Source organism: Rhinolophus sinicus, chromosome 15 (genome assembly GCF_057876585.1).
Source record: "Rhinolophus sinicus isolate RSI-liver-muscle chromosome 15, RSI-T2T, whole genome shotgun sequence".
Taxonomy (NCBI): Eukaryota; Metazoa; Chordata; class Mammalia; order Chiroptera; family Rhinolophidae; genus Rhinolophus; species Rhinolophus sinicus.
The window spans coordinates 82,705,910-82,717,681 of NC_142515.1; positions in this window are offsets into that span (position 1 = coordinate 82,705,910).

The following is an 11,772-nucleotide window of genomic DNA, read 5'->3' on the forward strand; positions in this document are numbered from 1 at the left end:
GTGTGCCAACTCACCAGGACACTGCCTGCTGTGGTATGATTTCATACGGTTTGGATTGGTCTCTTGTGGGCTCTGGATTGGTTTGGATTTTTTTTTTGTTTCTTAATACAAGTTCTACCATTTTCAGTTGAAATGTTATTGAAGATCATGACGGGGTGTTTTCAAGGAAAATGAGACGGTTGCCAGAGTGGGAGGCGCCACTTTGACTCACACGCGTCCTCTTGTGGCCGTGGTGTGAATGTAGATCATGGTTCACTGGGCCGCTGACTTCAAGCTGGGTCTTTTGGAAGGAAATTGAAGAAAATGCCCTGTCATGCAGGGTGTCATGCGGGGTCTCTGGTCCCGCTCCCCACATAAGAACGCAGGACATGGTGAGGCCAAAAAGGAACACCCACGGAGCCACAGATAGGGGAGTCACACCGCTATAGTCTCACTGGTGGCTGGGATGGAGACACAGGAAGCAGGAGCCACATGATCCGCAACCTGCCGTCTGCTTCTCTGCCAACCGACCTCACTAGCTAACTGCAATCCGCCGTTCTAACTGCAATCCGCCTCTCTGCGATCCACAATCCACAATCCACGCTTGCTCCCTCAGCCATGGGAGTTATATTAGTGGCCAATGGCTAACTGGTTACAGCTGATGGCCAACTAGTCACAGCTAACGGCCATCTACTACCCGAGCCAGCCTCTTCATGTGAGGCCGAGAGCCTGGAAACTGCTCTCCGGGGCTCTGTCCCCACATGCGCCTAGGTCAAATTATGCATGTAAATGTGCATTGTATGCCATTTTGTATTGCACTATTCAAAAATACCTACATTGTGGCCACATGACAGTAACCAAGCTGTCAAGATTACAGGAGCACAAAGGACTCACCCCAGCACACCCTGATCCTGCCCTGCCCCCAGTTAGGAGAGACTGGGAGAGCCAGGGCTGCGAGGCTGAAGACAGTGTTGGTGGGACTGCTTGTCGGTACAGTTGCTCAAAACAGCAGTTTTCTGGAATCTATTAACTTTAAAAATGTACACTTTCCCTCATCAATTCCCTCTTCTAGGAATTTTTCTACAGATACATGGGTATGAGTGCAAAATGATGCATTTCTTGCCACATTCTGTACAAACTGAAAACAAACATCTGTCAGGTGGGGACTATTTAAATCTGTGGTTGCCCAGCCACACCGTGGAATACTATACAACTGTTAGAAAGACTAATGGGGCTTTTCTCTACGTTAGTGTTCAAGCGGGATGGGTAGGTGGACAGACCCGGTGGCTCAGGCTGCTGGAGCGCCATGCTCCAAAGGCCGCAGGCCGCTGTTTCGATTCCCACATGGCCGGCTGCCGTGAACGGCATTTGGCGACCGACTGCCTCAGCCGGGGAGGGGGGCACAAGGCTCATAACACCAGCATGGGCCAGGGAGCCGTGTCCTACACAACTAGACTGAAAAACAACGGCTTGAACCAGCATGGGGAAGGGGGCGTGGAAAGAGTAGGGAGGGCAACACTTTAGGTACATTATTTTAATTTGGGGGAGAGACTTTGATCCAGATATATACTCTGGAAGAAAACGCAGATCATAGCTGTGGCCTCTGGAGAGAGAACCAGGGATTTGGGGGTTGGCGGGAGACTGGTTCTTGTTTCCTTTTGGACAGTTTGTATTTTAAAAATCCCTAACTGGCTGGTGTAAGAGTGGAGCCAGAGTCCTTGAAACTGATTACTCCCCTCAGCCAGTCCTGCTCATTATCCTCCCACTAACCTGAAGCCTGGAGGTGGGTGATCAGGGCTTTCACCTGAGAAGGGATGCACCAGGAAGGAGAGGTGGAGGCCACAGCACAAAGAGATAAGCGTTGGGATGAGGTGAGAGGTTCAGCATTGTGTACCGACACTGGCCACCAGGGGTCACTGTGTCCCACAGATCCTGCAAAGAGGCGAGAAGTCTGAAGTCCTGAGACCTACCTCTTCTGGGCTGGGGCCCCAGGGATGTAAGAACCCCCTCACCTTGTGGTTGTAGGGTCCAAGGGCTGATCCACATAAAGGACCGGTGTCATTCAGGGTGGCATGCAGGGTCTCTAGTCCCGCTCCCCACCTAAGAACGCAGGACATGGTGAGGCCAAAAAGGAACACCAACGGAGCCATAGATAGGGGAGTCATACCACTATAGTCTCGCTGGCGGCTGGGTTGGAGACACAGGAAGCAGGAGCCACATGATCTGCAACCCTCCGTCTGCTTCTCTGCCAAACAATCTCAATTGTTAACTGCAATCCGCCTCTCTGCAATTCACAATCCACACTCCGCCGCTTGCTAGCTTAGCCACGGCAGTTATATCAGTGGCTAATGGCTAACGGGTAACAGCTGATGGCCAACTAGTCACAGCTGATGACCATCTACTACCCGAGCCAGCACCTTTCCCTGTGAGGCCGAGAGCCTGGAAACTGCTCTCCGGGGCTCTGTCCCCATAACTGGTCTCAAGGCAGGAAATGGGGAGCTCCGTCATTACTGTTATACTCAACATGTCCCTAGTAATGCGTCTGAGGACCTCCACCCTACCCTGACCCAGGCCCCCTTTCCTCAAGTGACATTTGCGTATGTGGTTGTCATTTGCATATAATTTATATGATTTGCTTTGTTTGAATGTAAACTGGTATTTGCATATCATTTGCATTTGATCTGCATATGTTTCCATAGATTTCTTTTGCTTTTGTGAGTTAGTTTGGCGGGAGACAGAGACTGGAGAACTGGGTTCTGGGCCAACTCTGGGATGTGGGTGGACACTGCAGCCCACAACCCCAGGTTCCATGAAATCACATCTCCATGTGCCTGGTCCGGAGCCCTAGAAACACATTCTCTGTCCTCTTGCGGCCCCACAGATTCACTGAGGCAGAGGCCAGGACAGGGTTCCAAGCAACAGGACACAAAACCAACCAGGAGTCTGCCAGTCACGGGGGCTACTCTGAGGGATCTGCGCCAGGGACTCTCAGACACATCACTTGGGTTAAATGCAGGTTCTAGCTAGGTGTCTGGACAGGAGGACCACTAATATTCTCCCTGATCCACACATCTTAACCTCACTCCTCCCACCAGAGAAGAATTCTTTCTAATGTTTGTCATGCTAATTAATTAGTAAAGTGTCTGGGATTGATTGGCAATAAAAAAGTCTCAGCATTTGGTTAGAGTTTTTCTATTTTTTCCTTTTTGTTTTTTTTTTTCCTTCCTCCTTTTTTAAAATTTCCATTGGGGAATACTGGGGAACAATGTACCCTTCCAGGACCCATCAGCTCCATGTCAAGTCACTACTCTCAATCCAGTAGTGGAGGACGCAGCTCACTGGCCCATGAGGGAACTGAACCGGCAACCCTGGAGCCGTGAGCACTGCGCTCCAACCATTGAGCCAACCGGTTGCCCATCGGTGGCTCAGCTCTAAGTTCAAGCTGTTGTTTCTCACTAGCCCATGTGGGAATCGAACCGGCAACCTGCCTGGGCGTGGATCCCACACATGACACCTATTGCTTGGGGCGGAGTGCTGGGCTGTCAGATCCTTACGGGTCCTCATTTTGGAATAGCAAGAATTTAGAAAGAGAGGGATGGCACTTTCCATCTCAAAACACATCCAAATCTGTAAGAACCTGAGGTCGGGGAGCCAGACGACCTGAATTTTAAAGTAAATTACAGGTCATCATGTCCCCATTTTGCCACGACAGGAAGACAGGAGGCCGGTCATCTGATGGAGATCTACAACATTGAAGGGGCTCCCACTGCTCCATGAAGACACCAGTTGATGCAAGAATCACCATTAGGCACCAAAACCAATGAGGGAAAGTTTGAGGAGGGAGGTGGTGCATTCTCATTCACCTCCCTCAACCAAAACATCAGGGAAACTGAGGCACAAGGAGGGATCCCGGGGCGGGGGTAGATGTGCAGGCTTCCTCCCCCACATTCTGGACTCTTCAGCCCCCCACCCTGCCCACCTACCTGCAGCCCTCACAGGTCCTTATTGCCTCCTCCAACTCCTGACCCGGCCCAGCAGCCTGGCCAGGGCCTCCTTACACCTGTCAGGAGGGACTAGACTGCCACCAGGGACTGGCCTAGCCTGCCAGAACCCAAATTCAAGTCCTGCCTCTACAGCCCACGTGCTACTCTCCCTGAGCTTCAGTTTCCTGTCCTATGAAGTGGAAATAGGAGTAGCTTCGCCTGTAGGGCTCCGTGGGAATCTCACAAGTACATCCCTTCAAAGTGCTGAGGATGGTGTCCACGCTTGCAGAGAGTCTGGGGTTATATTGTCTGCATTCTGCCAAGGGGACACCAAAACAGGAAGACAGGGGGCCTGTCGTCGGACCAAGTTCAGCCTTACTCAGGCTGCCACACTTTCTGTGACCCGCCAGAGGGTGGACCAGTCCGGCCTCCCTGTCGGTTCTCCATTGTGCCACCAGAGGGCCATCTTACAATGATCCCGGCCTGTTTACTTACTGGGCGCTGGTGTCCCTTCCCTTTCAATCCAGTCCCCCCTCCTCTCCCACCAGGCCCTACCGGGTCCGACTTTGACATCATCCCCCTCTTCACCGGCCCCCTCATTACTTCTCCCATAAGTGCATTTCTACCCCAGGGCCTTTGCACTGGTCATTCCCTCTGCCTGAACATCCTCTCTTCCCTTCTTGGCCTAGCTAACTGCCTTACCCTTCTCCCCTGCTCCCAACCCCTGCCCCCTCTTCCCAACCTGACCCTTCCCCAGCTTTCTTCTGCCTTGAGCCTCCTCCTCCTCACTGGCCAGCCAGCATCCTAGGACCTCAGACAAGGGCTAAGGGTGCCTGAGGGGACTAGGTGCATTGTTTTTACAGCCTGGCACCTAGTTCTCTTCTAGAGTAAAGATGAGGCAACTCTGGCAGCTGTGGGCTTGGCTTGGGCTGCACTCTGGGCCTCCAGTTGCAGCCCAATCTCAGGTATGGGGCTGGGCTGTGTGTCCCTAGAGACCATGAATCCACCCTCTCTGGTTCTCAGCTTTATACCTGCCTGGCCAATGGGGATTTTCGGAACCAAAGCCAGGCATGGAGAGGGTTGAAAGGTGAGGAGAGCTGTGGCCTGGGGGTGTTGGTGTGTGTCTGTGATCTCAGTAACCCTATGTAGGTTGTCAAAGTTTTCCCCAAAGCTTCTGGTTGAATTTTGTGATCTCTCCTGGGGCAGGAAAGCACTGTTCTCATCCACCTGGACCCTGGCACTCATTTGATCCACCACCTTTCCGGACCTCCCTGCATCACCCCCCACTCATCACCCTCACCCTGGCTCCTCCTCTCACCTGACATCTGACCCCACCTCTTCTCACCTGAAGCTCTGTTTGTGACTGTTGCTTCCACCCTGAACCTTCTCCATCTCCAGGGATTCCCTCCGAGTAACCTGGGAGAGGGGGAGTGTCAGAAACTGGGGTTCTGTCCATGGCAAGGTTGTCTGCTCTCCCTGGGCCCTGGGCCTCCTCCCCAGATCCTGGAGTCAGAGGGGCTCAGGTCCAAACCCTTTTCAGGGTTCCCTCCAACCCTCTCTGCACCTTAGTCTCCCACCTTGAAGAACAGCCACAACCTCCTACCTTCCCAAAGCCACCAATAAGGGTGTGATCCTCGAAATGGGAGTTTTGAGGCCCTCCCACATGGGAATTTGGAGGCTCCCCAGGCCCAAGCCCTAGTAGAAGTTTTCAGACCCCCTGGGCCAGTGCAAGGCAAGATTTAGAGGGCTCCCCAAGTCCAGGCCCAAGTTAGGTGGGTTGTGGCAGCTTCAAGGTCCCCCACATGCAGTTTCAAGGCCCTCTACATCAAGTGTCAAGATGGAAATTCCAAGGACCCCATCAGAGCCTAGTGAGGCTCCATACCCAGCCCCTAATAAAGATCTCTGTTCCACCAAGACTCCAGGAGGCATCTCAAGACCTGCACACCAGAGCCCTAGAGGAAGTCGCTAGGCCCTCACACCCTGGTAGGGCAATTGAGGCCCTGATTTAGGTGTTTTCTGGAGTTTTAATGTCCCTCACCTGACACTACCTCAAAGCCCTGGGGGGAGGGAGTAGCCAGGAAGGGGAGCTAGGGCTGCCTGGGACACCCCAGCTCCAATCCCTGCCCCTCTCTTGCTTGTTACTGAGCACCCACATGCCAGCCAGCATTCAGCAAGACCTGAAGAAGAGAGACAGTTGTTGGCACTGTCCTCAGCAAAGGCACTTGAGGCTGTGAGGTTGGCTGGGAGCTAGATTTTGTGCTCAGGGGTCTCTGTGATGACCGAGCAAGAATTCACCCAAATCCCCTGCCTCCACTGAGGAACCATGGGAGCTGTGCAGGGTATGTGAGCAAGGGAGTGACCAGAGGTTGTGGGAAGCCAGAGACACTCAGGCCCACCAGACACTCAGCTTCCCCTTCAGCCTCCAAGGGCTTCCCCAACCCAAAGACAAGGCTTCTATCCTAGTGCCAGCAGGGAGCTGGATCCTACTTCCAGAATCGGCCCCTCCTACCCAAGGACACCAAACGAACCCTCTGAGCCTCAGCTTTCCCATCTGTAAAATGGAGCAATAACAGAAACAAATTTACTGGGTGGGGTCAGTGAAGAGATGCAAGTAAAGTGCCTCAGCATCCAGTAAGGGATCAATAGGTGTGTGGGCCACCTGCCCACCTAGACAGATAGATAGCACTGAAACATGCCCATGGGACAAGGAGCACATTCTGGGGCGAGACACTCAGGTCCACTTGGGACATACTAAACCCAAAGGGCCTGGGGGAGGTCCTGAGGCCCAGAAGTGGGTCGGACCCATGGAGAGGAGTGGGGTGGGGGATACTCAGGCTGCTCTGACCTCCCTCCATGTGGTCAAGGGAGCCAGAGCCTCCTGTGAGAAATCAGCCCAATTATTATGTCTTTGCTGCCGGGTATGACAGCTGTAAATGGGTGAGCTCCCCATTGTCGGGGGTAGGCAAGCAGACAAGCAACAGCAGCTGGGCCAGGGAGCCAAGCCAAAAGGCCTGACCCTCCAAGGATACACTAGGAGGCAGGTCACAGCCTGACAACAGGAGACTGAAGGTGGCACGGCCCAGAGGCTGGATTCCCTGGTCAGATAACAGGTTCCAAAGAGCTAGAGAACGGACATTCCTCCACTCCGGCATTGGGCAGGCCACTCCTGCCTGGTGAAATGTAAGCTGGGCCTGGCCCCGTGGACTGCGTGTTTTTCCAGTGGCTTCTTCAGCCACTGCCTGACCACAACCTAGATTCCGTTGGGTTGGCTATTTCCAAGTGTTTGTTTTTAGCTGGGCCAGACGGCGGGTGAGGGCTAAGGCCAGGGGCGCAGGCCTTCCAGAAAGTCTGAAGAAGCACCCCAAATCCCCATTTGGACCTCTCTCTGCCCAGAAGCTCCTCATTAAATCCACTCAGCCAAATGAGAAGGGATGGCAGACAGTCTTGCTGAAGAGGCCCAGGGGGAGCTTGTGTGTCCCATGAAGAGGGGCCTCCCTCCTCCACCAGGACCCAAGGGGCAAAGACACAACCCTGAGCACAGCTCACTTATTTGAACCTTCCCGTTCTAGCCTTCACATTTTAGGATCAACTTGGAAACAGGTCAGCAGCCACAATTGCAGGTAAGAAGCCAAGGTTGCTGAACCCGCCCTAGGCAAGTACTTCCCTCTCTTAGCCCTGGTGTCCTCAGCTGAAAAGGGGGATGATAATGAAACCTGCCTTAAGGGGTTGTTGACAGGATCCAAACCAGTGCATGGCAGGTGCTTCATAAACCTGAGGCCTCTTCTATCTCTCCTGGCTGCTTCTGGCTCTGCCTCACCCACCTGACTGAAAGGCCCTGAGGGCAGAGGCTGGGTCCTCAGGGGGAGGTAGTGAATTGGGGTTTGTCTGATTATGTCCCTTCCCTGATCAAAATCCTCACAGACAAAAGGTAAACTCTTAACACCAGCATTCAAGACGCTTGGACATCTGATCTTGGTTTGACAAACTCCCGTTCACCCTTCAAAGCCCACATCAAAGGCCCTTTTGTGCAGAAAGCCTTCCCTGAGCCCTCCTCTGGGTTTTCCCAGCCCCTGGCCCTCCTGCTGGTTCAACCCTGACCCCACAGGCTGGGGTATCTGTGCCTGCTCTGTGTATTTGCTCCTCACAACGGGGCTCTGAGAGGGCCAGTCCAGATCTGGGCCTGTACATGATCAAGCATATCTGTACCCACAGGTCTGCATGCAGACATCACATGGGAGCACATGCACGCGTGTGTGTGCGTGTGTGTGTGTGTGTGTGCATCCCTGTGCCAGGCCCCAGGATGGGCAGCCACACCACTGAGAGTGGTGCCTTCAGGAGAGTGGGCTGAGAAGGGCTCCTTTATGAAGGAAGAACTGGGGGCGTGAGCAGCCGGCCTCAGCTTCCACCATTAAAGCTCAAGCTCCATCTGGGGCAAGGGGGGGCTGAGGCCCAGGGAAGAGCTGAGTCCTGAGTGGGAGCGCCCCCCTCCCCCGCCTTGGTGGAGGCCCCGCAGGCAGCCTTCGAGGACATACCTGAGGTTTGGCAGCAGCTGCTGGCCGGCCCCCAGGGCTGATTCAGCAGGAAGGGATGCAGGACTTCCCAGGAAAAACTTGAGCCCCTCCAATCCCAGGCCCACACCCTCCCCAGGGCCCTGAGAGGGCGGGAGGTACCCGTGCACCTGGCTGTGGGCCGGTGTACTGGGAGGGACGGAATTGTTGGGGCCCAGAATTGGCCCTGACTGGGGGAGTCTGCAAGTCTGGTGGTCAGAGGGTCCCCAAGTGCAGGGAGGAAGCAGGGTGACTGTGGGTGTGTCAGTGCTCGGTGCCGCTGAGTGACCCTACATGGGCCTGCATGCCGGGGTGTGTGTGCCTGTGTGGCTGTGAAGGTGGGGACAGCTTCTAGCATGTCCCGTGTGTCCAGTGCATCGGTAAGTCCAGCCACGTGCACCTCGGGCAGGCTGCCTGCATCCAGGGTTGCAACTGAGAGTGGCATTGTAGCCAAATGTGTGACAAGAGAGTGGCTCCAGTGGTGTGGGAGGCAGTGTCTGGGGAGGACAGGGTGTGACAAGAACAGTAGGACTTGGGAATGATGACAAGGGCAGCCCCTGGCTCCATGTACCACCCCCACTGTGCTGCTCGGTGGCCCTGACCCTGGGTAGGGCAGTGTATGTTGCCCCCACCTCCACCCCTGAATGTCTGTGTCTGTTGTTCCCTCATCCTGAAGCCCCCTCCCTCCCGCCTGCCCAGACCCCCACCCCAGGCCCTGTGAGGGGTCAGGACAGTCACCTGGACTGCTCTTTCTCTGCTGTCACCCTGCCTCTGTTTCCACCATTAAAGCCCAAGCATTCCCCCCAACTTGACAGCAGCCAGGTCTCCCCGCCAGGCTGGCTCCAATCTTTGGGGTCTGAGACTGGATCATACCCAACTTCGAGGACTGATGAGAGAGACAGACAGGGCTGGGGAAGTGGTGGGTGGCCGAGCCAGGTCCACGAGGCACCAATGGACGAGCCAGCAATGTTCAGCCAGGACCAGAAGCAGCTGAGGGGAAGGGGCGCTGGGCTGCAGGGCTTGGACCCTGCAAGGGCTGCCATGTGGGAGAGAGCAGACCCCAGTTCCATAAAATAAACACTTTGCAGCAAACTGAATACCACACCAGCTCTAGGGGAGTCTTTGTAATGAGAAATTGTGCAAGCTTCCCCTGCTCTGGCACCTTCTGTGGCTCCCCATCACCCGCCAGAGACGAGACGACTCAGCCTCCTCGCTCAGCCTTCAAAGCCCTGTTCACGTCCCTGTGTGCCTCCCTTCTGCCGCCGCTCTTCATGCACGCCTACGGTCTCCCTCCTCCAGCCTTCACATACACATTTCCAGCTACCCTTTCTGCCTTGCCACCTGGCAAACCCCTACACATCCTTCAAGATCCAGACCCCATGTCCCCTTCTCTAGGAAACATTGCCCTTCCCCCCGGCCCACAGGGTCCCTATTTGCTGTGACCCTGGGCAAGTCTCTTTAGCTGTAAAACGGGGATGTGTATGAAAATCACTCTCCCTAAAAGCCTATTTTGAGCCCCAATATAATAAATACCCGTTACATGCCCTTAAAGTGAGTTAGGCCTTGGAGCAGGGAGGGTTTGCATCCAGTCAGTGCTCAATGTGTGTTCATTTTTATCTTCCTCTTCCTGGATTCTGTGGTTTTAAGACTCTCGTTTTAAGGATTGTTCCAAGATTTTTCTCCCACTCACAGTGCTAGGAATTTTAAGAACCCCTGGTTCTAAAATTATAAAAGTTTAAAATGCTGTGGGAGGGACCAAGGGACTCCTTGTGCCCTGAGTTGACCCCAGGGTGGCTGGAGCTGGGGTCTCTGAGGGGCCTCATAACTCCCTCCACCCCCAAGCTGATGGGTGTGGTCTGGCAGCTCCAACTGTGGGGAAAGCAATGGATTTAGCAGGAGACTGATGGCCAACTTTCCAGGAGGAAGGGGGCAGGACTCCTGGCTCGGGTGCTAGAATGGGGTCACAAGGCAGAGTCAAGAGGCACAGGACCGGCAGTTCAGGTTGATGGCTTCTTTCTCTTAGAACCTCAGTTTCTTTATCTGGAAATTGGGGCCAGGAGCTGCCTTCTTGAAGAGTTGTCAGCAGGGAAGGGGAGGAGCTGGGGTTACAGCTCCTGCCCGATGCCAAGTATTCTTGGGCTGTGCCCTCCGCCTGGAACACCCTCCCTAGTCCACTTCCCTCTGGGAGCCCCTGCTCGTTCATGGCCCAGCCACAACAGCCGGGGAGGGGGCTTCAGGATGACGCCACCCACCCTTGCCCCACCCCAGGGAAGGGGAGCCAGCTGTCTGCCCCAAACCCATCTGCCCCACGCCTGGCTGTGGCCACAGCCCCAACACTTTCTCAGTGAAAGGTATTTGGCCATGGAGCCTGACACTTCATCACCCTCGGCCTGAAAGCCAGCTTCTCCTGTCTGCTGCAAGGGGAGGCCCCCAACTCCTGTTGTTCCCCAGGACCCCAGCAAGCAGCCCTGAGCAGGGCTCTGGGGCAGGCAGGCTTGGAGTTGGGTCAATTTGGGTAGGGGGCCTTCCCCTCTAAGCCTCCTTGTCAGCTGGGTGTGTAGACACGGGAAGGTCTGGATAAATTCACAGGCCTCCGGGCTCCCGAGGGGCCTCAAAGCATCTCCCCTCTCGTCTATCACAGCCTATCCTGAGAGGCGGGGTGCCAGCACATGGAGCCTCCCAAACCTTAACTCCAGCAGAGCCCTGGGGCCCACCCTCAAAAACTGGGGCTGATGCCTTTGGGTTTGCCATCTTCTCCCTGATACTCCAGGACCCCCAAGTCCATCCCCTGGTCAGGGGAAGGTGTTTTCATGAAGGGAATGGCCTAAGCAAAGGCGTGAGGGCGTGAGAGGTGGGGGTTGTCAGATGGGCAAGAGCTGGCAGGCCATGTGAGCTGAGCGCTGACCATACAGCTGTGTTGGGGTCTGCATGTGAGCCTATCTCCCCAAGACAGGGCCTTCTCCAAGCCCTTAGTCTTGGCACAGAGCTCACACCTCTAAATGTTGACAGGCAGACGGTGGGGTGGCATGGAGGGGGTGGGGGCAGGCAGGTGGCTGAGTGGACAGGTGGTGATAGCAAGGCAAGTGGATGGGTGGGTGTGCAGAAGGCCCAGCATGCCCTGCGTTAAGGGAACACCCTGGACCCCCACTCCCTGCCATCACCACTTCCCCGGGGTGATCAGCCAGACACAATACCTCCCATCCCAGGTCCCCAGCAATGCCACTTCGATGTCTTCCAGGGGCCCATGCCCATGATATCTTCCA